Source organism: Salvia hispanica, chromosome 2 (assembly GCF_029641045.1).
Source record: "Salvia hispanica isolate PSC_SH4W2 chromosome 2, Shi_PSC_v1, whole genome shotgun sequence".
NCBI classification, from domain to species: domain Eukaryota; kingdom Viridiplantae; phylum Streptophyta; class Magnoliopsida; order Lamiales; family Lamiaceae; genus Salvia; species Salvia hispanica.
Window position 1 is genome coordinate 52,509,066 of NC_142693.1, and position 23,468 is coordinate 52,532,533.

The 23,468-nt window shown below is 35.9% G+C and overlaps 1 long non-coding RNA gene across 1 annotated transcript; it reads right to left on the reverse strand.

Annotated features, from left to right (window-relative positions):
• Positions 1-11,398: 11,398 nt before the first annotated feature.
• On the reverse strand, positions 11,399-12,846 carry LOC125211638 (uncharacterized). Its single transcript, XR_007174550.2, has 3 exons — positions 12,638-12,846; positions 11,951-12,087; positions 11,399-11,827 (listed from the first exon to the last, which is right to left on the reverse strand). It is a non-coding gene; the product is annotated as an uncharacterized LOC125211638 (long non-coding RNA).
• Between the last annotated feature and the right edge of the window lie 10,622 nt (positions 12,847-23,468).

The following is a 23,468-nucleotide window of genomic DNA, read 5'->3' on the forward strand; positions in this document are numbered from 1 at the left end:
ATTTCTAATTTTACGTTACCAGATTGCAGTGTTGTTCATTGAATATTGCAGTCTTACCACAACAATATTGCAGTTTACCACAACTGCAATATCTAATACAGTAGACTGCAAACCCGTGTTTTTTCACGAAACTTAATCCTAGGCGTCCATAGATGAGATCTAACGGACTATATTGGTGGTATGGTGTTATCCTATCTATGGTGGCACCATAGTGCATCCCATATATATATATGGGAGCATTAAGGTCCTATTTCTCTCTTAGTGTCAATTTCCTTCTTAATATCATCCATTAGATTTAATGGATGGACGGACTAGATGATTCTTTGATAAAGGATCCCGTGTTGCATTATTCGGCATAATCTGTGCATTATATGGGTATAATTGTAAAACTACAGTAAATCAAACGGGTTTCAAAATGGAAGGAGCGAGATTTAAGCGAGATTTTCATAGATACCCACTCTCTCTCTCATTCCAACCGTCTCACTCCTCAACCCACGACCAAAAATCGTCTCCTCTAATTCCCCTTCATTTCCAAACCCTAGGCGCTACACCAAGCCACCGGAAATCAACCCAAGCTTCGATTTTCACCGATTAACAAAGCTTCCGACGCAGTTCGTCAGTCGAAACCTCAGTACCGATGCGCTCAACCACGAATTTCAAGACCACAACAAGGTAGGGTTTAAATGCTTCGACTTTTTGTAATACCAAATTTTAATTATCGATTTTCACCGACGAAACACCACCTAGTAGTCGATTCAATGTTTTTGATAAGTCGTATTCTAAGCCTTGGTTACTGGTCAGTATGTCGTGAAATGCATGTATTATCTGCAAAACAGTTGCTTAAGTGTGCAGGATAAAAGGATCCAAGTCAGTAGGAGACGATTCAGGTGACGCAAGTGAAAAGGGCGCCAGAAGGGTGCGATACTGACCAGGATGCATGCCAGAGAAAAGGCTCGAGATGGAGAAGGAGGATAGCTGAGATGATCATTGACAAGGGCAAAAAGGTCAACACGCGGGAGAAGTCTACCCTAAAAGCAAGGGCAAGCCTCCCTATAAAAGAAGCCACTTGGAGAGAGAGAAAGAGTTCGATCAACGCCCCTTTAGAGTTGGTTCCTTAGAGTTCGGTTCGAAGTTCTCGGTTCTCAACACACTTAGTAGAATTCTCTCTAGAAGATCAGTCATTCAGCATTATCCTACCTCTCGTTCCTCACCACAGCCATGGTCACTTGACGTCCAAGAGTTTGCCGGAGAAGTCATCAGTCCACCGTTCCAGCCAGTTATCGTAGCAGTGTAGTAGTATCATCGCCCGGAGTGGCACAAACAATCTTAATCGCTTTCTTAGTTTAAAGTTTACTTGTTTTCATCGTTAGTTACTTGCAAACACTCATCGCTGTTGCTCTTTTGAAATACTTTGTTATTTTCCAACATTTACGTTATGAAGTTTCTATTTCGCATGTCACTTTGGTTCGAGTTTGCTTCATTCTGCCTAGGAAAGTTAGATTTAGTTATTGCTTTCAATTTCTAAGTGTTTTCTTATCGGGAGTTGTTGATTCAAAAGTTGTAGCTATGTTTAGTCAAGTTTTCGTGCATGAATTTCTTTTCTGCGCCGTGATTACCACCTTGCATGTCAGTCAGTAGAAGTAAAGTTACAGTTTTACCGTTTAATTTAAGTTTAAGCATTTTAATCGATGGATCTTGAGTTTGAATTTATGAATCTGAAGCTTTAGTTATGGTGTCTGTGTTCATATGATTTTTGTCAATACTTGGTGAGGAAGAAAACGTCAAAATCAACTTTATTGGACCACTTTTACTTTTAAGTTACTTTTGCTTTTGTTCCCTACTTTTCAGATGTACTATCCAGACTTGTCAGAAAGCCCCCAGCCATCAGATATACCTTGTTGTTTAAATTTCCCCTTTTAGTAACTGTCTACTTTTCATATGTCTCTGAGACACTTTGTCCCCTACTTTCACGAACACCACCACATGCCTATTATTTTTACGCCTACTAGTCAGTAGGGTGCCACTTTTATTTCGTGTGTAGGTAAAATCTCAACCCAAGCGTGGTAGCTAACCAAAACACCCAGGAAAGTCACCGCAGTTATCAAAATGTGTCCATCCTCGTGGGAATCGACCCTTACCTCCATTATACTAATCAGTAGAAGTGGGTTGAGGAAACTTGTTTGAGGCCAGGTCCCGGTTATCGTACCAACGACTCAGCTGGGTCGGGAATCTCTTCCTGATCAGTTGGAAACACTCCAAATTCACATACGAAAACCCGAAAAGGAACGAGACGTGGCCGTCAGTTTTCTCCCAGACAATATCACGGTTGAGACACGCGTTTTTGGTCGATATTTTTGTAAATCATGAAATTGTCTACATTTTCGTTAGGGTTTTGTACATGATTGAAGCTTTTATTTAATTACCGGTCTACAATTGTCGAATAGGCGATAGTGTACTGGAAATCTTAACCAGTTTGATATTTTGTTCGTCTAACAGATCCACAATGACAAAAAGATGCCGACCGTTCAAATCCCAACCCACCCAGGCGGTTGCAGGTGAGCAGTGTATTGCATTTGGCTCTTTAATTCATAGAGTAGTGGCGTGCATTATGTTTTTTTTTGAAGCTTCATCAATCGGTCTAATATGAAGAATGTTATATGTGTTGTTGTAATTGTTTGGTTGATGATTTCAGATTTTTACAGTATTTGCTTCCATTTGTACATTATGCATTTAACTGGATTTTTACATTAGCATGTATATGGTACATTATTTATACCGTTTTGTACATTACATTAGTTTAATTTGATACATTATTCATCCTGTTCTGCTGCAAGCTACATTATTATACCGTTTTGTACATTACATTACCAATTTTCATACATAACAAACACGGATTTTGCATGTTTTTAAGGACTAGATTTGACTCGTTTTAAATATCAATCATGCAAATTATGTTCTTAAATTGCATATGTTATACATTTGGTATTTTTAATGTGTTTGTTGATATATGATAGAAAAAGATAGAAAAAAAAGGTGCAAAAAGGCCAAGGTGCAGCAGCCTCTGTTCGAGCCTATTCTGCCAGCGATTTTGAAGTCCAATCAGTGCTTAGTTCATACCATTCTCTTTGTCTTTAAAAGAGCTTCGCGTGGACATCTCGCACGTCTCAATCGGAGTTCTGTGGAGAAAATTATGACTATTCTATGAACATTGCGCAGTGCAGTCAAAACTGACGGAAATTAGGCGGAAATTCAAGGAAGGAATAAATTATTGCTCAAATCACTCCTATTAATTGAAGAATTCGAAAATAATATCTTTTATATTTCTTGGAGGATAATTTTTACCATTCCTAAACCCTTTTTCTAGCCTATAAATACCCAAACCTAATTCACAATCTCTATCTCATAGCCTCCAATCCTCTCCCTCTACACATTCTTCCATTCCATCTTCCACACCTAATTCATCCATTTTCCATTGGAGCAGAGCTCTGCAGATCCAGGTGAGAGAAGAATGAAGATTGAAGCCTTGGGTTTTATCAATTTCTTTCATTCTCATACTTTTATTGTATTTACTACTTGTCTATGAGTAGTTAAATATATTTTGTAAAAGTTTTGGTGAAGACTATTATGAACATGTTTTGATTTATTGAATTGGACCTTTTCCTAGCTCTTGTGATTGTTTTGCTTGTTCTTGTGCTTTTATTGTTCTTTTGTCTGACCAACTTTACAACTATGTCCATTTAACTAGATTAATCGAGAGATAGCTAGTTTTGCGTGGTAAAAGGAACGGGTACAACACATAGGTTTATCTGCACTCGAGAGAGGGGACCCTTTGTGAGGGCTTGAAGTCTTAGGAACTTAAGGAGTTAGAATCTAATCTATTAGAAGGAGACTTTGATAGTTAGAGTCTAATCTACTGGATAGGTACACTCGAGAGGGAGCTTATCTGATAATCGCGACTTTCATAATAATCCTGGAGACACATAAAGGTAAAGGTTCTATGAGATAATCATCACTAGGTTATATTAGTTGGATCCTAAAACTCTACATTCTTTAGCCTGTTTTGTATTATTTTATTTTCTTTTATTTGTTTATATTTATGTCTAGTTTATAAAACCAAAAACCAAAAATAATGCGTGTCTCTAGATAGTATGTGATGCTTAGTATATGGTAGTCAGTTGCAATCTTATTCCTTGTGTTCGATATCCCGGTACTGACCTTTAGCTACACTAGATCTACCCTGTATGCTTGCAGGTATTTTTAGTGCTAATAAATAGTGCATCAAGTTTTTGGCGCCGTTGCCGGGGATTATTATTGCTTTAAGCTGATATTGTAGAACGGTTGATAATACTAATTTGGAGTGTAATATTTTGTATAGTTTTGTTTTAATTTTTTTTTATTTGTTTTGCAAGGAGCACGAAGCACAACAATGGATTACTCTCCGCTCGTATGGAAGATGCAATTATCTGCTACAACATTTGATATACTCCGTACAGCGTGGGTGAGATACAAACATATGTTTGCTCTCTTGTTTTTATTTTTTTTTATCTTTAGTTTTCTCCTCCGTAGAGCTGAAGTTTTTCTCCGTAGAGCTTAGGTAAAAAAATATTAAAAAAAAAACTCTTTTCTTTGAATTTTTTTCCGTTTACTTTTTTTCTTTTTCTTTTTTTTTTCCTTTTTCCTTTACTTCTGATTTTCATTTTTCTTTTCTTTCTTACAATTTTTTTTTTCTTAATGAAAAACTACAGCCTCCTCCCCTCTGTTTTTAATTTTATTTTCTCCACATAATTCTCCCACACACACTTCAAATTCACATCATTTAATCAAATTCTGTGGACTCTACCGATTATTCATGTGCTTAGCTATCAATCAACACAAGGTACGTTCTCTTTTAATTTCTGAGCTCTGATCTTGAATCCTTTAATTGAATGACTTTGTTGTTGATATATATTGGGAGTTTGGATAGGAGTTTGATGAGTGACGATTTAATTGGGATTTATTCTTGGTGAATTTGTGAGTTTTGGACTTTTATAAGAAATAATTGTTGGGTATGCTTGAGTATGTTTGATCTTTGGTGGATGAAAATTGAATATCACTTTGGTTTAATTGTTGATATACTTAGTTCATGTTCTGCGCGACTATTATATCTTGCATGAATTGTGGTTTTAAGAGCTTAAATTGTTTTGGGTGATCTTGGTCTACTGTTGAAATTTTTTGCAATTAATTGGGGGATAGAGAATATTACGGAGGATGAAAAATGATCATGTTAAGGTAGATAATTTGATTTGCATATTTTATGCCTTGATATGATTAAAGTTTGGGGTATTACCACATATTATGCATTGTACTATAATTCTCTTCATTCTATACTCACATTACGAAATTGTAGGTACAAAAGACACCCCCAAGGAAGTCCCGAGAATGGGGGCTAACTTATGAGCTTCAAAGAACGTCAAGCTAAAGACGTTAACCAAGCGCTTGTTGGGAGGCAACCCAACGTTGGTATCATTTTTTTTTCATTTTTCCTTTTGTTGCTTTAGTTTATTTTGTTTTCTTAGTTTACTCACGTCCCTATCGACTTTACAAACTTATTCTTAACGTAGTTTTGAATAAGTTTGGGGTAAGAATAAGTTTGGGGGGATGAAGTAGTGGACCGTGAGTTTAGTTGTTTTTGCTTATTTTTGTTAGTTTTAGATTAGTTTGTTTTTGTTAGTTTTTTTTAGTTAACCCGAGGTGAATCTTGTCATGAGCATAACATAGAAAACTTAGAAATACTCATGTTTAAGGACATCAGACCGAGTTGCCTATGATGAAAAGTTTGTTTATGTATTGGTTGAGTTGACTTGATGCATTGATTTGAAGGCTTAGTGAAAATGTGCACAATTAATGAATTTCTTGTTTACCTTGAATCATGCTTATACCTTGTGAGACTTTGAGCTATAATTTTCTTCTTGTGTGATTTATCTGCTTTCATGTATTTGTTTCTAGAACTTGCTTCTAGTCTGCCTAAGTCTACATAGTGTTTAAATGATAAAAGAGGACGTTAGGACATCCTTCTTAGCTACTTTCTATATCCAAATTATTGACCTTACTCAAAACATTTTTTCCTAGCTAGCCACTTTGAGCCTTAATGCATTTTTCTTTGGAAGCTAAATAAAGGGAAATATACATACACTCTTGATGAATTTTAGTTTATATCTTGTGAAAAGAGTTGGAGAGATAAGGTAGAGAGAAAAGTAGTGTGCTTACTTGTGAAAAGTGCATAGACATCTGTGTTATGAAAAAGAAATTTGGTTGTGCATAAAAGAAAAAAAAAAGAAGAAGAAAGGATGTACAAAAAAAAATGAAAAGAAAAGAAAAAAAATCAGAGGAGTTTGAGAAGTGAGAAGAAATTTAGACAAAGTCTAGAATTTACTGAGATTCGAATTGTTGGTGGGGTGCTAAGTTTGATGTAGTAGAACTTGATCACTTTTGCTATGTTTGGGTTTAGTCACTTTTTAGCCATATTTCCTCACCTTACCAAAGAGCCTACATTATAACCTAAAATAAAGACCTTTCGGATTTTTGATTTTAATCACATAAAGTAGAGGAGGGATTAGACTTCGAGCAAGCCTATGGTAAACTTTGCATGTTGCATGATCAGAGAGCATACACTTTTTCCAACATACACTTTGAGAGCGAGTGATAAACACACTTCTAAACACTTGTGAGCGCATGTACTTCAAGGTGATCAACGAGCTAGTAATGAAAATGCACTAATAAGCTTTGCTTGATTTGATTTGTATTCTTGTCAAACTCTTTATTTCTGGTTACAATTTTTGAGGCAACTATAAAGTCTAGTTCTTAGCATCCGTGTTTCTTTATTAGTTTTTCTCTTGTTTTGTTTGAGGACAAACAAATAATTAAGTTTGAGGGAGATGACAAACACGGATTTTGCATGTTTTTAAGGACTAGATTTGACTCGTTTTAAATGTCAATCATGCAAATTATGTTCTTAAATTGCATATGTTATACATTTGGTATTTTTAATGTGTTTGTTGATATATGATAGAAAAAGATAGAAAAAAAAGGTGCACAAAGGCCAAGGTGCAGCAGCCTCTGTTCGAGCCTATTCTGCCAGCGATTTTGAAGTCCAATCAGTGCTTAGTTCATACCATTCTCTTCATCTTTGAAAGAGCTTCGCGTGGACATCTCGCACGTCTCAATCGGAGTTCTGTGGAGAAAATTATGACTATTTTACGAACATTGCGCAGTGCAGTCAAAGATGACGGAAATTAGGCGGAAATTCAAGGAAGGAATATATTATTGCTCAAATCTCTCCTATTAATTGAAGAATTCGAAAATAATATCTTTTATATTTCTTGGTGGATAATTTTTACCATTCCTAAACCCTTTTTCGAGCCTATAAATACCCAAACCTAATTCACAATCTCTATCTCAGAGCCTCCAATCCTCTCCCTCTACACATTCTTCCATTCTATCTTCCACACATAATTCATCCATTTTCCATTGGAGCGGATCTCTGCAGATCCAGGCGAGAGAAGAATGAAGATTGAAGCCTTGGGTTTTATCAATTTCTTTCATTCTCATACTTTTATTGTATTTACTACTTGTCTATGAGTAGTTAAATATCTTTTGTAGAAGTTTTGGTGAAGACTATTATGAACATGTTTTGATTTATTGAATTGAACCTTTTCATATGCCTCTGAGACACCTTGTCCCCTATTTTCACGAACACCACCACATGCCTGTTATTTTCACGCCTACTAGTCAGTACTGTCCATCCTCGTGGGATTCGACCCTTACCTCCATTATACTAATCAGTAGAAGTGGGTTGAGGAAACTTGTTTGAAGCCAGGTCCCGGTTGTCGTACCAACGACTCAACTGGGTCAGGAATCTCTTCCTGATCAGTTGGACACACATCAATTTACATACGAAAACCCGAGGAAAGAAAACCTGACCTTCCATAGGGCTTGAGTCTTAGGAACTTAAGGAGTTAGAATCTAATCTATTAGAAGGAGACTTTGATAGTTAGAGTCTAATCTACTAGATAGGTACACTCGAGAGGGAAATTATCTGATAATCGCGACTTTCCTAATAAGCCTGGAGACACATAAAGGTAAAGGTTCTATGAGATTAATCATCACTAGGTTTTATTAGTTGGATCCTAAAACTCTACATTCTTTAGCCTGTTTTGTATTATTTTATTTTCTTTTATTTGTTTATATTTATGTTTAGTTTATAAAACCAAAAACCAAAAATAATGCGTGTCTCTAGATAGTATGTGATGCTTAGTATATGGCAGTCAGTTGCAATCTTATTCCCTGTGTTCGATATCCCGGTACTGACCTTTAGCTACACTAGATCTACCCTGTATGCTTGCAGGTATTTTTAGTGCTAATAAATAGTGCATCAAGTTTTTGACATTACTGACAAGTTACAGTATGAAATATTGTGTTCGCTGTAATACAGACATTATATATAAAGTTTGGTACATTATTAGTCAGTTACTACTCATTATATGAACTTCTTGGTACATTACTGAGTTGCATGGTAAAATTTAAATATCTTTGGGTAAATTATTGATATGTTGTCTTGCATTATGTGTTATTTATCGTACATTACTGACCTGATATATTAACCATTACTGTTGTTGCTATTACGCATGCATAAATTTTTTTTTATACATTATTGATCTGTTACATCACTGATACATATAATTTACTTTTGCTAAATCAGGAGGTGTTGGAGGAACTTGGCAGCAATGACGATCTCAATTCACCCAACCAGGAATTGTTGGAGAAAGATGAACCAAGTAGGCTTGTTTGGAAATGCTCATGCCCATTGATCAACATCATTCCTTGTGCGTTGCGGCGTCAGCGACGGCTCTGTGGCGGTCCCGATGAGAGAAGATTTTGCAGCACCTAATCGAAACAAGAAAGACAACAACATGTACTTCAAAAGGTGTCCAACTGATTTGAAATAGATTTGTAGGGTATTTTTTCTAGATTTATGACGATGTAAAGCACTTGGTATGGTTTGAATTAAATTTCCTTTCATAATTATTCTCTTCAATCTTTACATTATTCACTGATCCGTGCACATTATTAGATACTATTAGTACATTATTTACTGTACCAAATCTTAAACGCATTAAAAAAATGAAATTTAATTCATGGTGTGGTGCTATAACCTAGTCCCATGGGTTGCTAAACCCCAGGGGAATGATTCAAACTCTCTGCCCTATGTGATGGTTCCGTTTGTGAGTGAGTACTACAACCTAGCCCCATGGATTGCTAAACCCAAAGGGCATGAATTCAATTTCCTTTCAACATTACTATTCAGTCTGTACATTATTCAATGATCCGTGCACATTATTAGATACTATTGGTACATTATTTACTGTACCAAATCTTAAACGCATTAAAAAATGAAATTTAATTCATGTGGTGGTGCTATAACCTAGCCTCATGGGTTGCTAAACCCAAGGGGAATGATTCATGTGGTGGTGCTATAACCTAGCCTCAGTAAGGATTCGTATTCATGTTCTTGCAAATTATTTGGGAGGGAGGGAATTCTTTGTAGTCATGTATTTTTGGTTTTCAAGAACAGGTTTGTGAAGGTTATACTGATAAGTACTTTCATGTGAGGTGGTTGAAGACTGCCTTAGCCGATGCTATTCGTGGACCAGCTGGAAGTTTGAGAGAAATTGAAATTCCATCAGATCCAAAGCAGCTCTCAAAGAATAAAGCTGCTGACATTTTTTTGCAGTTACATGAAAATTTTTTGATGGTGATAGTGCGATCATTGATATGTTTTCAGCTGGAATTGATGAGCTTGGGAAGAGTCTTATGACAAGAATCCCTTAACTATCTTTAGCAAACAAGGGTAAGACAATTAAAGATTTCTATTTTGCTGAAAAGCCGGCAGTGGTTGAAGTACAACCACCATCAGTTGTGTTGACCAAAGGTTCGGCAAGTGATTCTAAAAGCCGTTTGGTGTCCGCGAAGGAGAAGGCTATAAAGTTGAACAACAAACCATTGCGTCAATGTAAAAAATGTGGAGAATTTGGTTACCATGACTCTAGGAACTGTGGTCGACAAAAAGTAATATAAAATTGTTAGTTCATTTTTACATTACCATATATTGCTGTCGTATACATTGTAAATTGCAGTATTAGGATCGCTATATTGCAGTCTAATTAAACAAGTGCAGACACACTATTTGCTTCTTTCTATTACTTCATTAGTTTCACACCATAGTAGGATTAAATATTAATTTTATACTATTGTTTCCAAGTTGCCTTACATTTCAATAAATAGTGTAACTTCAATCCTTTTTAATTACAAATTTTTTCATTACTATATTGAAGTCTTATTCAATGAATGTTGCAGTGTTACCACAAAAATGCTGCAGTTTACATATAATTGTAATAATTTTTCTTTTTTATGTAGTTTAATGGAGTAGTTCACCACACTATATAGTTCTTATTTATTCATAGAGTAATTTAGAAAATTTCCAAATTTCAAGATTTTAGATCATTCATATAATCTTAATACTTAAATAGCTTATATCTTTAGATTCTTCCTACTTACACTTGTCAAGTGCTAATTAGTGGGACACACCACGTCATCATGCCACGTGGTGTGTCTAGACCACTGAATATTTTCTTCACTTGGTGTGGCTGACAAAAGGGAATATAAAATTGTTAGTTCATTTTTACATTACCAGATTGCAGTCGTATACATTGTAAATTGCAGTATTAGGATCGCTATATTGCAGTCTAATTAAACGAGTGCAGACACACTATTTGCTTTTTTCTATCTTCATTCATTTCACACGACAGTAGGATTAAATATTAATTTTATACTATTGTTTCCAAGTTGCCTTCCATTTCAGTAAATAGTGTAACTTCTATCCTTTTTAATTACAAATTTTTACATTACTATATTGCAGTCTTATTCAATGAATGTTGCAGTGTTATCACAACAATGTTGTTGTTTACATATAATTGTAATAATTTTTCTTTCTTATGTAGTTTAATGGAGCGAAACTATAGCTTACCCCATTAGATAGTTCTTATTCATTCTATTAGTTTACTTATTTCATACCACATTAGGATTAATGTTCTTATTCATTTTATTAGTTTACTCATTTCATACCACATTAGGATTAATTTTTACTGTTATAGTAATTAAGTTTATTAGTGAGAATAATTTAGTTTGAGTCAAGATTGTTGTACATGGCTATATAAGTTGCAGTGCAACTAATAACAATTTGCTTTATAATGTTTTGACATATTCTATACCTGTAATTAATCTCAACCATGCAAGCAGAATACCTGTAATTAATCTCAACCATGCAAGCATTTTATAAGTAACTGACATCAAAATAATTATGGATAAAAAGCTAAATCAAATTAAGTCAGTCATGTTGTCTACCCAAAAATAAAACTATAAAACTTAATGTTTCAGTACGAGTTCATTTAAACAGCCAAGACTTCATTCATCATTGCAGCAGTCATAGGCCCTATTGTCATTATGAAGCAATCCAAGATGGTTTGTTGTTGTATTCTGCGACCATTTTCTCCACATCTATCAGTCCTCTCTTTTTTGCCTCCGCAAACTGATGTGAGGCAAGTCTCAACACACAACCAATGACCCTATTGTCGTTGTTATACAACATTGATGTACAATATTTGGCTTGGAATCTGTCCCAGGCCCTCCTATAGGTTGAAGGATGCTGCAAGCCAGAACCTCAGTTTGGAGGCCTGTAATTTAACTTGAAATTCAGAAGTGCCCCGAAGCCCAATTCTATTATATCCCGCTGCTGCTTCACATTTAAATATCTTGTTATAGAACAATACTACAATATTCTACATGATGCACTGCAATATATAACAATCAATACTGCAATATATAATATGGAAAGCTGCAAGATGTATCACAATACCTAAACCTCCTTGTACAGATTGTGTTTCATCTTCATTCATGCTATTGCTGATTTCTTCAAACTCTTCTTCATTCAAATTCCATTCACTATTACTTGTTTCAACCTCGTCCTCATCGGGTTCGGTTCTTGTTCTCTTTCTTGTCATTATAATTATTCAATCACAGAATTAAACCAAGAACATCAATCAAATATCATCTATCATACAAGTAATATCCAAAAACATTATGTGTCTATATTTTAACAACTAATCAACAACCAAATCATCCACAAATCGAGATTAATTAAGTAAAATTCGATGGCACATCAACCAAAATCGATGGTTACAGTTGCTCATTGATCTAGAGTTTCCTAACCGAGCAACACCTCACAAATCGTGATTAATTGAGTAAAAATCTATGGCACATCAACCAAAATCGATGGTTACAGTAGCTCACATTAACCGAAATTTCAAAACATCAAATTAAAATTTCATTGATCTAAGGTTTCCAAAACATCAACCTAAATTTCGCAAAAACCTCAGATCTAAACATTAAAAAAGCATTAAGTGAATGAATAATACTTAAATCTCACAGCAACATCAAGGAAATATGAACAAAAATCAATAAACACATACATAAATCTGCATACACAAGCAGAAAAACATTCTCGAAACCTATTTCGATCAACACCAAACGGCGATTAACATACCTTGTGAATTGATTTCACCGTTTAGTTGTTGTAGGCGTTCGGAATTCCAGAAATTAGCCGTAAATCGCGCGATTCACGGTGTAGTCGTGGCTGGAAATCGAAGTTTCACGGTGTAGAGGCGGAGACGGCGGGATTTAGAGGCGGAGGCGGCTGGAAATCAATTTGTGAATATGGAGGCGGCGGAATGAGAGCAATGAGTCAGGGAGAGAGAGAAGAGTCGGGGAGAGAGAGAGATGGATTTGGAGAGTGATTCTATTTTAGGGAGATATCCCTAATTTAATTCTATATGAAATGACTAAAATGCCCATGACTGTAATTCGTAATACACTAGACTGCAATTTGTATTATGTTAGTTAAATTTAATCTTAAGCGTTGGATTTCCGGATCTAACAGTGTATATTGGTGTTATGTTGTTATCCTAACTATAGTGGCACCCTAATGCACCCCTATATATATATATATATATATATATATATATATAGGGATGTGATCAGGTCCATAACTCATTTTATATCAAATATCCAAGTCAATCTCATCCATTCAATTATTTAATATAACGGTTGATGTGGCTGCCAATTGTATTTTTTTCAATATCCCGAGCTACATTATTTGCCCCATATTGCTACATTATTGGGGCAAAATTGGTAAAACAAAATTTAATGCATCAGTTTTAAAACTACACATACGAGATTTCAGCGGAATTAAAAATACACCTTTCCTCTCACTCTCTCACATCCCAATCTCTCACCATCATTTCACAATTTCGTCTCCCCAGATTCTCTCTAGTCAAAACCATAGCCTCCCAATTTCTAACAGGAAAACTCTAATCTTCATTATTTTATACCGCTTTGAAGACTCCGCCGAACAAGCTAGTAGAAATCAACGCCATATTGTGCATTATTTCGAGTTGTTGTGTAGATTGAAGCAAAGATTTCACTGTTTGTGTCGATTTCACTCGCGGAAAAGGTAAGAGGAATCGATACTCAATTTCCATTTTGGTGAAACTTAATTTTGCCCGTTTTTCAATTAGGTTTCTATGAATCTGTGATTTTTAGTGATTTTCGTCAATATTTGGATGATTTTTTGCTAGTTTCGGTGCATTGAGTATGTGTTTTGGTAGTATTTTGTCATAAATTCAACACTCAATTGTTTGATCATCAATTCTACATGTGTATGTGATTGTCTCTGTTTTTTTTAGTTGGAATTTTGTTTGTCACTGATTTCCACCTTGATTGTCTCTGTTTTTACAGTTGGGATTATGTTTATCACTGATTTTATTGTGTTGCATTTTGATGCTTCGATTGGGTGTTCATTTTAAATCTTGTATTTGTACGTGTTTTGTTTTTACATTATTTCACTAATGATCCTTTTCCCATCTTTTGTTCTATTGTTCTTCTCAATCTAGTCCATCCATTTTCATGATCCTATGGATGAAAATAAAGCCTCATGTATTTAATTTTAATAATTAAAAATAACGAAAAGGGTGGAATTGGTATATACATTGGAGTTGGTTATGGTAAGTCCTTGATTTTCTCCATCTCATGATCCCAGCGGTTTTTGTACAGAATTACACGATACAATCTTTATTCCCCGTCGAAAGGGATAACTCGTTTTGGTGTTAAGGGAAAGTTGAAACCACGATTTATCGGTCCTTATGAAATTCTCGAAGGAGTAGGACCCGTAGCCTATCGATTAGCGCTACCGCCGAACTTTGGGAACCTACACAACGTTTTCCATGTGTCACAGTTGCGGAAGTATGTGTTCGACCCGAAACACTTGATTCACTATGAAGAAGTTGCTTTGAATCCAGATTTGAGTTACAAGGAGTGACCTCAGATGATCTTGGACCGTAAAGTTCAAATCTTGCGGAACAAATCCATTGCTAGCGTGAAAGTACTTTGGAGAAACCATGAGTACGAGGAAGCCACGTGGGAGCTCGAGGATAAGATGATGGAACTGTACCCGGAACTCTTTCCCTGAAGGTACCAAATTTCGGGACGAAATTTCTTTTAAGGGTGGTAGGATGTAACGCCCCGCTTTTTCGAACCCTAATTTTTGTGACGTAGGAATTTTTGCATTAAATGCTTTTAATGCTATGATATGTGAAATTAAATGATGAGTGATAAATTGCAATACTCTTTGTGACCTGATTGCGATTGTGAGTTGAGATTGAGTTGAATGGTCAACTTGTGGAATATGTGACGTGGCTATTGAATAGTCAATTTTGTGGAAAATATGACGTGGCCGTGGAATGGTCAAAGTCGTTGGAAAATGTGAAGTGGAGGTGAAATCCGAATATGTGGATATTTTGATGTGGGGAAAATAATTGTGGTGAAATAATATCCTAAGGGATGAGTGAGAATTTAATAGGAGCATTATTTAAGTATGTGGAAATTTTCGACCCTCTCCTATTTATTGGAAAGAAATCCTATTTTTTTCTTGGATTTAATTATTGCTTGGGATAATTATCCAAATTAAATCCAAAGTCCGATTATTCCTTTATTTCATGAAAATTTCGAAAAACCTATGTTGGTCTAGAGGGATTTTTCGAAAATCCTTATATTATGGGAGAAGGGAATTTTTATTATATTATTTGATCCCTTGTTTATTCTCTTCCATAATTAAATTCAAATATCCTAGCATATCTTGCCAAATCTAAGAAGATCTTGCCATATCCTAATTAAAATAGGATTTAAATTAAATTCCTTCTAAGGAATTGAAAATCAGCCACTTTTCACTTTTTAATTGGGGAGAATATTTATTATTTTCTTGCTCCGTGATATTTTATTCTACTCCGTGAAATATTCAAATTAAATCTTAGGCTAATTAAATAGCCTAAGAAATTCGAAATCCTCCTTTCCCTCAACGGTTTTAACGCCACTTCCCCTCAAATCTCTCCAAATCTTTAATTTATTTAATTAAAGATATTATATCTTGCACTCTACAAATAAGAGAGAAGACCTAACCCTAGCACATCAGAAAGAAATCGCCCCACTCCCAAAAACACGTCTCTCACTTCTCCCCACTCTCTCAAATTTTTCTTCTACTTTCTCCATTAATTCTTCATCTTTTGAAGAAGAATTGAAGCTGCAATTCAAGATTTTATTGAAGAATCAAGATTCTACTTGTTTCCTACCGATTGTTCTTTTGGAAAAGGTACTTTTATTTTGATCTTCTCTTCTTCTAACGATCAATCGGTGTTCTTGAGTCCACATGCATTTAGAACGAGTGAAGGGGAAATTAATCGGTGAATTTGGATGCATGTGTGGGTGTGTGACCGTGTGTGTGTGTGCACGCCTCGGTAGGCGTGTACATGTGTTGTGTGTGTGTGCGTGTGTTGTGTGTGGAAACACTCATGCGTGACATGATTTGATGATAAATCTAGAGTTGTTGTGTGAATGAAAACGATATGATAATCGTACTTTGATTTTGAATGGGAATATTGAAAATAATCGATGGGAAAGGGAAACGTGAGATCATGCATGATTTTGATCCATGATTGAGACTTATTTGAAATATATGAACTAAAGGTGATAGTTCGCGTTCCCGATGTGATATCAAGAAGAAGTGCGTTTTTGTTGAACTCGAAGGAAATCGAGGTGGGCTTTATTCTGAACTCTCTTCTATGTGCAAATTTATGATGTTGGAGAAATAAGGGTGGATTGAACTGTTATGCCATGCCTATAAATTATTTTGGATATTGTGAGTGCCTGATGCCTAGATTGTGAGTACGCTCCATTAGGCTACAGTGGCTATATAAACGAATTCGGGTCTGAGTAGGGCCGCAAACCCTACCAGGCTGTGTACACGGTGGGATCGGGAGCCGTCCTTGCTAGTCGGCCGGTCTCGTGGGCGAAAAGTGTGGCCACACTTTCATCGCACTATGAAATGATTGTGATTGTGATTGTGGAAATGATGAGAAAATGGGAGGTATTGTTTGACTGGCCAGTCCATTATATATTTTGTGATACTCGATGCTTATCTTCAAATAAATGCAAAACCTCGAGTTCACTTTGGTAAGGGTGGCATAACTATAAAATGTTTTGGCATGAGTCCACTGAGTATGTTTAAAATACTCAGCCCTGCATGTGTTTTCCCTATGTGCAGGTTGAGCGGCGATGGGCAGTCGGTGGTGTTGAGACAGTGAATCGAATAAAATGGATGTTTGGAACTATAAGTGTAGTCGTGTCTTCATACATGGCTCCTCTTTCTCTTGAAATGCTTCCGCTGAATATTTTTGAAACTTATTATCTTTGGTTGTGGTGAACTTAATTCTTTGTTCTGGAATGAGGGGAATTATTGCGTTTTGTTGGAATTATGCTAAACCTTTGACTTTTGAGCCTAATCTATTAAGTCTTGATTCTCGTAAGTTAGCCGTTGACTTATTGCCTTGATCTTCATTAAATACTTGGTCAAATCTCTTTAATTGAAACCCTAGTCTCTGTTCTTGTTGCTTTTAAGTTCGCCTAAGTAGCAGTCGCCGCATTTATTACACCCTAGAAATGTCGGGCTGTTACAATTAATTTTTTGTTTCTCGTCAAAAACCATTTTTTGGAGCACTCGTTGATTGATTTCGTTTTCTACAACAATGGAAAAAGGTAATTATATTTCTTCAGTCATTGATTAGAAAACGATTTGCAGAAGTCAATAGCGATTAGTTGGAGTAATTGTTCATTGCAGAAACTTACTGTTTATTGGTGTTTGGTTGTGGTATACAATTTGATGAGTAATTTATGATTTGCAGGGTTTGATTTTTTGGCGCAAGTTAAATTTATTCCCAAGGGTTTAGCAATCCTTGGGGTTAGGGTGTAGTATGGTGTACGTAACACAATCGTCGCCACAGCCCACGAGTTTCATTCATTCCTCTAGGGTTTAGTTTTCATCTCGGCTGGGAAGTAGTATTCAGTTATAGATATAATGTACAAATATTTCACTGTAATGTATTTTATCCAATCAGTAACATACGATGTGTGTGTTAGGTTTGGTATACTGAAAAGCATGTTTCGAGCAGTTTCGCGCGAATAGAATCTTTCTTGTATACGTAAAACTCTACAATCCACTTTTAACCCGATTCAGTATTATTCGAGCAGTTCCGCACGAATAGAATCACTATTATTATTACATTGTGCTTGCTTGTGCATTTATACGATGTTTTATAAACATTTAAATGTATAAGAAGCAAACAAAGTCTAAGTCTTTTGCTTAGTAGACTGGTTGTGGGCGTCGTCCACTTTAAGGTAACACAGTCGGTTCTATGCAATGCTTTGCAAAAGAAAAAAAAGAATTTCACAACCCAGATAGGCTTAGACTACCTATCGTGAAAGGTTGCAATGTCAGTCCGATTATTTCTAGCCTTACTGAAATAAGATAACGTTGGTGTGGTATAGCACTGAATGGATCTAACAGCAAGACGTGTCTTTATGCTATCTACTGAAAGACTAGGTCTTGATAAAATAATATTTCTTAATCTACATACGCTAGCATTGAGCATACGGTATTGATTATGCACTACTTTGACTTATCAAATGTTGCGGGTTTTTCGCAACCTGATATATTGGGTAGTGGTGATTAATATCTAGCGGTGCTAGAATTGGAATTATGTTGAATCACGCACGAGGTGAGTCTCATTTGATAATGTCCTCAAGAGGAGCTCGAACAAGGTTTTATTATTCGGAAAACTGGCAGTTGGAGTTTTATTACTCTATGAATAATAAATAAATGTTTCTTGCTAAGTCCACTCTTGGAGTTAATAAGATGTTAATTAATTAAGTCCATAGCAGACATTGATTAATTAATACTGGAAATAAATAATAAACAAAGTGGAAACCCGGATTACTTGTAATTTCGGTTTTGGATGGGGAGAGTTCAATATTACTTCTGTAGTGACTGCTCGTAATATTCCAATATAAGCTTGTATTAAATTGTGGGTTCAATTTAATTAGTAAAACGTCAATTGGGGGAGCCCACGATCAAAACCTTCCATAGATCCCTGTCTGGGCCCAAAAGGAACTTTATATAATTAGGAGAATAAAGAAGACGGAAATAATTATTATTCATGATGAAAATTTCGATCCTTTCTCTCTACAGAAGGAGACGATTTTTTCTTGTTATTTTCTCCTCCGTGAAAATTTCAGCTCCTCCTCCATGAGGAATTTTCTGTCTTCTTTATTCGAGTCCTAGTATTTTGATAAGATCAGCCCACCCTGGTATCGAGATACAGTTCGGGAACCAGTTAGAAGATCCGTGGTCTAGTGTTGAAGATCATTGAAGTAAGTGCTGGATCTAGACTGTGTGCACGGTAAGGAATATCAAGCTTCCTGGGTCCAGTGAATCCACTAGATCACAGGGTCTAGGAACTCACGGAACGTTGGAAGATCTCGGTCGTCGGACACACAGAATACCTCTTCAAAACCCTCAACCACGTATACTAAAATTAGCACAAGGAAGTAGGGATCAATCCTACATAGATGAATGCGCAGATAAACACGTTCAAAGACTCGGGAACTATTTTTGGGTTGGCTGCTGCCATGCAATTTGGGTTGAGGAAATTAACTAGACTTGGTAATTGAGATATGCTATTCTAACAACTGGATCTATGAACTACTTCCTAAATTTACCTAGACCTGAGAAAACAACTGACGGTGGGGACCATTTACTGAAAAGGTAAAATACAGATGAAAAGCTGAAAAACAACTAACTAAAGTACTAACTAATAACGACATCATCTTCTCCAACAATTGGCATGAAACATCCAGGTAAACAGAGTGGGAACGTAATTCGAAATGAAGCAACAGGAATTTAAGCGACAAAATCGAAGAACAATTAAAACTAAGGTAGATCTACGGCTACTAGACGAAGTAAAGTAAAAAGAAAGCAGAAAGTTCAAAATCCATGCAAACTCGGTTTCCCCTATTCAGATCCACACTTCGGATGCTAAATCCACTCCGGATCCAAGCATCCGAAACAAACTCCGTCCAAAATTATACCCATAGCTACAGATTCGCCGATTAACCACAGATCAACAACAACAGCACAGATCCACAACCTATTTCCCAGATCAAGCACAGAAACATCCAAAACAGAGAATAACATTCAACCTCAAAACACAGAATCAATGTAAATCAACACAAAATGAACACCATCGTGACGTAAACTAAATGCATAGATAAACGGTAAGTAGCAAACAACCAATCGACTTCAGAAACGTTGAAGTTCGACGGAATAACAACACAAAAACTGAATGTAAATGATTGTATCTTCGCCCTTCATGAGGACGGTGTTACCACTGACTTTCTCCCGAAGATAAAACCTATAACTACCCCAGAATCCCCATTTTCCCAAGTGTGTGTGAGTGTGTGAGCTGAGAGCAAAATCATGTATATTTTGTGTGTTGCATGCTCCTCTATATATAGGCGTAGAAGTGGGTCCAGCAGGGCTCTCTTGTGTGAATAGTCTTCCTTGCCCTCAGCTTTTGACTCCCTTCGTCCAGCCATTTTTCTCTTTAATTCTGCTCACTTTCCTTCGCTTTTCTTCGCTGGTCCACTGCCTTCAGCTCTTCCTGGACCTAGCGATTTCCTTCACACACCTGGCTTAAAAATTGTGTTAGACACAGTAAAAAGGTGACTTTTCATCACATAACCGATGCATGAAATTAGCCTTATCAATCATCATCGTGGAGAAGGCGCGAGCAATCGTCGATTCTTTGGAGAATCAATATCGGTAACCCTAAACCATAGAAATCATGTTTAGGATTTATATTTTTCTAAACATGAATTATTTGCGTTCTAGCATGCAATTATCTGTTTAACATGTGAATTGATTAATCGCATAATCAGTCAAATAGATCCGTGTCTGATTTATTTGTTTTGTACAAGTCTTCCGCTGTGCAAGGGGCACCATAACCCCAACAATGTGTACTGTAATGTATATTTTTTCGTAGATGTTTTAAATGGTAAAAGTAATGTACGTATAGTACTGTGTAATGGTTATTATGCACTCAGTAATCGCCGATTTCTCTTCTTTAATGTATATGTCTGCTGAGAAGTTTTTTTTGTCATTTTTTCACAGTGTTGGTTGTACCTGATTGCTCTCCAGATTTGAAGCCCGTCGTTGGTCAAACTTTCCAAACACTAGATTTTGCTTTCGCGTTTTACGATGTATATGCCTGCGCTGTTGGTTTTGAACGCACAAACAAGGCATGAGGAAGACGGACGATGTTACTACTTGGTGTTATACCTGAGTGTTCTCCGGAATTGAAGCCGGTCGTCGGTCAGAAGTTCCAAACACTAGATTTTGGTTTCGCCTTTTACGACGTGTATGCCCGGGTTGTTGGTTTTGATACGAGATGGGCCATCACGAATCTAGGAATTGTCCAATGCTTAAAGAGATGGAGAAGGAGAATGCGTTGCGCAAGGGCAAGAGGAAATGTTGACGATTTTTTGATGCTCACGAAGCTCATTCCCCCCTTTTTTTATTATTCTTCGTATTCGACGCTGTCATTAATCCAGTAACTTATTCTCATCAGTCGTATATATTGGTACATTATATGCACAATAACTATGCTTTATTGTTCTTTTTTTTGTGCATTATTAGCTACAATAACTTATTGTTTTACGCAATAGTATTTATACCTGATTCTGAGAGATCAGTTACATTATTCTTTACATATATTACATTATTACTATTTTTTTGTCCATTATTATTAGTACAATTGTACATTATATTAAACGAATCACATAACTTAATGTACGTGATTAGTACTGTTAAGGGCATTATTGATCACATTACATACAATAAAGTGCGAGTAGTATTGCAAAGTGCATTATTCATTAAATTTTATACATTATTATTTACATTTCATACATAATTATTTCATTTTTAGCCATTATGTTGGATATTTGATAATCAAATTATGTTGAATAATGTCATTCACACAATCACCAAATTTGTTCATTTATACATTATATAATACATTATTAATGCCAAATTATACATTATACGTTAATTTTCATCCATTATATAGATGTAAGATAATCCTATAATCACATAATATGAAAATAGACGCCTGATTTCCACCAATTCATAACACTTGATATTGTTCACAACTAGCTAAGCAACAAGTTCGGTATTTTCAATTCCAATTCCTTTACAGCTTCTTTCTGCCTAGGAGTCAGACTTTGTAAAGCATTTAGAAACTCCGTCGTGGTGCGACGACAATACAGATGGTCTGCCTTTTTTCCTCTAGTTTTCCGGGGCTCAACATCTTCACGGGATGTACTGGTCTCTGCTTTGTCCTCGACTAATCTATGCCGAAGCTTCTGGGCTAATGCGATTGGAATAACATCATCTACTGCTTCCTCAAAATCAACCCGGCGCTGCTTACTTGCTAACCAAAATAAGACAGAGACATGTATCACATGAGTATTCTCTAATGCACAAATCTTGCTTATTCATGTTAACAAATGAGTAAATAATGCATAAAAACAAATTTAACCGATGCATAGACACCATTACTCAATAACGTACAATGTCAACTGTTTAATGCATAATATCAACCTAATAATGTGCATCCATGACATGCATACAAACCATATATTCAACATAATCAGTTGTAATTTACACCATCAACATAATAAAGCATAATATGAACTTAATAATGTAAATCTATGATATGCATACAAACCAAAAATTCAACATATCGATTAGTAATGCACAACATCAACCGAATAATTCATAAATTCAACTCTAACCAATGCCTACTACAAGCAATGTACTAATCTATAGCATATGTGATATGCATACACACCAAAAAATCATCAGTACCACATACATCAATAATGTCCAACACCAACCAAATAATGCAACAATTCAACAGAGACAATGGACTCAGATTGCAAGAACATTACCACATACATCAATCCACAATTAGAATAATGAAAAATTTGCAGTATGCCAAAAAAGGTAAATGCAAGAATGTGGTCAATAATGTCCCACAGCCAACAAATAATGCATGATCTCAGTGTGAACCAAATGTTTCATATTTGCACTAAATAATGATATAAATTGCGTGTTGACAATAATGCACAATTTCTCATTGAATACAGATTTCAAATGCAATAAAATGGACAATAATGTACAACAATGATCAAATAATGCATCAAACAAGGAGAAACAACTATATCGACATTGCAAACAATCACGACATACAACACCGTGATACGAATGGCAAATTGAATAGAATTATCACCTTCACTCTGTGTTGGTTGGCTTTTGAATGGTCGGCCTCTTTTCGTCATTCCGTATCTGCGAGACACACCAAAAACCGAAACCCGATGAGATTATCTATACTAAAATCGCCCAATACACAATGTTCAACAATTAATTAGCTAAAAAAATTCCAAAAAAGGGACATAACCCTAGCGAAAATGCAGACGAAGTTATGCATTACAGAAAAATCGACAGCAGATGTGTCGGATAACTAAAACCGACCAATACACACATCTAAACCAACAATAAACCAAAATGGGTGAATAATGAAGAAAAACATTCAACAAATGATGACGCTTCTTAGATTTTCAAATGAAATCGACCAAATCTTTGCTTCCACAGTGACTGTGTTTAGTAACACAGACTGAATCGTTGATTTTGTCTAATTTCACTCCTAAAATCGTGTCCGGGTCTAATATAATACCCAAAATCGAAACTTTCAAACCCTACTTTGTTGTTGTGTGCAAGTCTTCTACTGATTAAATCGGTGCTTCGTCGACCGAGGGTGCAAAATCCGACACAAATCTTCTTCTCCGTGCAGTTCCTCCGATTAAGCGGCGACTAG